This window comes from Salmo salar, chromosome 15, assembly GCF_965601325.2.
Source record: "Salmo salar chromosome 15, fSalSal1, whole genome shotgun sequence".
Taxonomy (NCBI): Eukaryota; Metazoa; Chordata; class Actinopteri; order Salmoniformes; family Salmonidae; genus Salmo; species Salmo salar.
The window spans coordinates 6412501-6415463 of record NC_138305.1 but is presented as its reverse complement, the minus strand read 5'-3'; positions in this window follow the sequence as shown (position 1 = coordinate 6415463).

Genomic DNA, 2963 nt, shown 5'->3' with positions numbered 1-2963 from the left:
CCCATGCCTCCCTCTCCTCCATACCTCCCTCTCCCCCAAGCCCTCCTCTCCCCCTTACCGCCCTCTCACCCATTTCTTCCTCTCCCATGCCTCCCTCTCCCTCTCCTCCATACCTCCCTCTCCCCATGCCTCCCTCTCCCCATGCCTGCCTCTCCTCCATGCCTCCCTCTCCCCATGCCTCCCTCATGCCTCCTCTCCTCCATACCCCCCTCTCCCCATGTCTCCCAAGCCCTCCTCTCCCCCTTACCGCCCTCTCACCCATTTCTCCCTCTCCCCATGCCTCCCTCTCCCCATGCCTCCCTCTCCTCCATGCCTTCCTCTCCTCCATGCCTCCCTCTCCCCATGCCTCCCTCTCCTCCATACCTCCCTCTCCCCATGCCTCCCTCTCCCCATGCCTCCCTCTCCCCATGCCTCCCTCTCCTCCATACCTCCCTCTCCCCATGCCTCCCTCTCCCCATGCCTCCCTCTCCTCCATACCTCCCTCTCCCCATGCCTCCCTCTCCTCCATGCCTCCCTCTCCCCATGCCTCCCTCTCCCCATGCCTCCCTCTCCTCCATACCTCCCTCTCCCTCATGTCTCCCTCTCCCCATGCCTCCTCTCACCATGCCCCCTCTCCTCCATGCCTCCTCTCCCCATGCCTCCTCTCACTATACCTCCCTCTCCCCATGCCTCCTCTCCCCATTCCTCCTCTCCCCATGCCTCCCTCTCCCTCTCCTCCATGCCTCCTCTCCCCATGCCTCCTCTCACCATACCTCCCTCTCCCCATGCCTCCCTCTCCCTCATGCCTCCCTCTCCCTCTCCTCCATGCCTCCTCTCCCCATGTTTCCCTATCCCCCATGCCTCACTCTCTCCATGCCTCCCTCTCCCCATGCCTCACTCTCTCCATGCCTCCCTCTCCCCATGCCTCACTCTCCCCATACCTCCTCTCTCCCATGTGGCTCAGTTGGTAGAGCGTGTTTGCAACGCCAGGGTTGTGGGTTCGATTCCCACGGGGGACCAGTACGGGGAAAAAAATGTATGAAATGTATGCATTCACTACTGTAAATCGCTCTGGATTATGTTGGAGTGGCTTCCATAATATAGCAGGGGGTGTAAAGCCATAGCACATACATTTTTCCAGCAGCAGACTATGATCGATAATGTCAAAATCCGCGCTGAAGTCTAACAAAACAGCCCCACATTCATTTTATCATCAATTTCTCATTGCTAATCATCAGTCATTTGTGTAAGTGCTGTGCTTGTTGAATGTCCTTCCCTATAAGCGTGCTGAAAGTCTGTTGTCAATTTGTTTACTGTAAAATAGCATTGTATCTGGTCAAACACAATTTTTTCCAGAAGTTTACTATGGGTTGGTAACAGGCTGATTGGTCGACTGTTTGAGCCAGTAAAGGGGGCTTTACTATTCTTGGTTTGTGGAATTATTTTAGCTTCCCCCCGGGCCTGAGGGCACACACTTTCTGGTAGGCTTAAATTGAAGATGTGGTAAATAGGAGTGATAATATCGTCCGCTATTATCCTCAGTAATTTTCCATCCAAGTTGTCAGACCCCGGTGGCTTGTCATTGTTGATAGACAACAATAATGTTTTCACCTCTTCCACACTTTACATTACGGAATTCAAAATTACGGTGCTTGTCTTTCATAATTTGATCAGTTATACTTGGATGTGCAGTGTCAATGCTTGTTGCTGGCATGTAATGCCTAAATTTGCTAATCTTGACAATGAAAAATGAATTCAAGTAATTGTCAGCGTCGGTGGGTTTTGTGATAAATGAGCCATCTGATTCAATGAATGATGGAGCTGAGTTTGCCTTTTTGCCCAAAATGTATTTTAAGGAGCTCCAAAGCTTTTTACTATCATTCTTTATGTCATTTATCGTTCTTTCATAGTTTAGTTTCTTCTTCTTTTTATTCAGTTTAGTCACATGATTTCTCAATTTGCAGTACGTTTGCCAATCGGTTGTGCAGCCAGATTTATTTGCCATTCCTATTGCTTCATCTCTCTCAACCATACAATTGTTCAATTCGTCATCAATCCACAGGGATTTAACAGTTTCTACAGTCATTTCATTAATGGGTTTATGCTTATTAGTAACTGGAATAAGCAATTTCATAAATGTGTCAAGTGCAGCATCTGGTTGCTCCTCATTACACACCACAGACCAGCAAATATTATTTACATCATCAACATATGAATCACTACAAAACTTATTGTATGTCCTCTTATACACTATATTAGTCTCAGCCTTTGGAACTTTGGTTTTCCTAGATATGGCTACTATATTGTGATCACTACATCCTATGGATCTGGATACTGCTTTAAAGCAAATATCTGCAGCATTAGTAAAGATGTGATGAATACATGTTGATGATTTCATTCCTGTGCTGTTTGTAACTACCCTGGTAGGTTGACTGACAACCTGAACCAGGTTGCAGGCACTGGTTACAGTTTGAAGCTTTTTCCTGAGTGGGCAGCTTGATGAGAGCCAGTCAGTATTTAAATCAGAAATCAGAAACCCAGAAAATATACCTCTCTGTTGATATCACATACATTATCAAGCATTTCAAACATATTATCCAGATACTAACTGTTAACACTTGGTGGTCTATAGCAGCTTCCCACTAGAATGGGCTTTAGTTGAGGCAGATGAACCTGTAGCCAGATTACTTCAACAGTATTTAACATGAGATCCTCTCTAAGCTTTACAGGAATATGAGTCTGTCTGTCTGTCTGTCTGTCTGTCTGTCTGTCTGTCTGTCTGTCTGTCTGTCTGTCTGTCTGTCTGTCTGTCTGTCTGTCTGTCTGTCTGTCTGTCTGTCTGTCTGTCTGTCTGTCTGTCTGTCTGTCTGTCTGTCTGTCTGTCTGTCTGTCTGTCTGTCTGTCTGTCTGTCTAATGTTTTAGCTGACCGTTAAACCTAATAGAAAATTATGACCTAACTTTACGGTGTGTGTAACACCTGCAC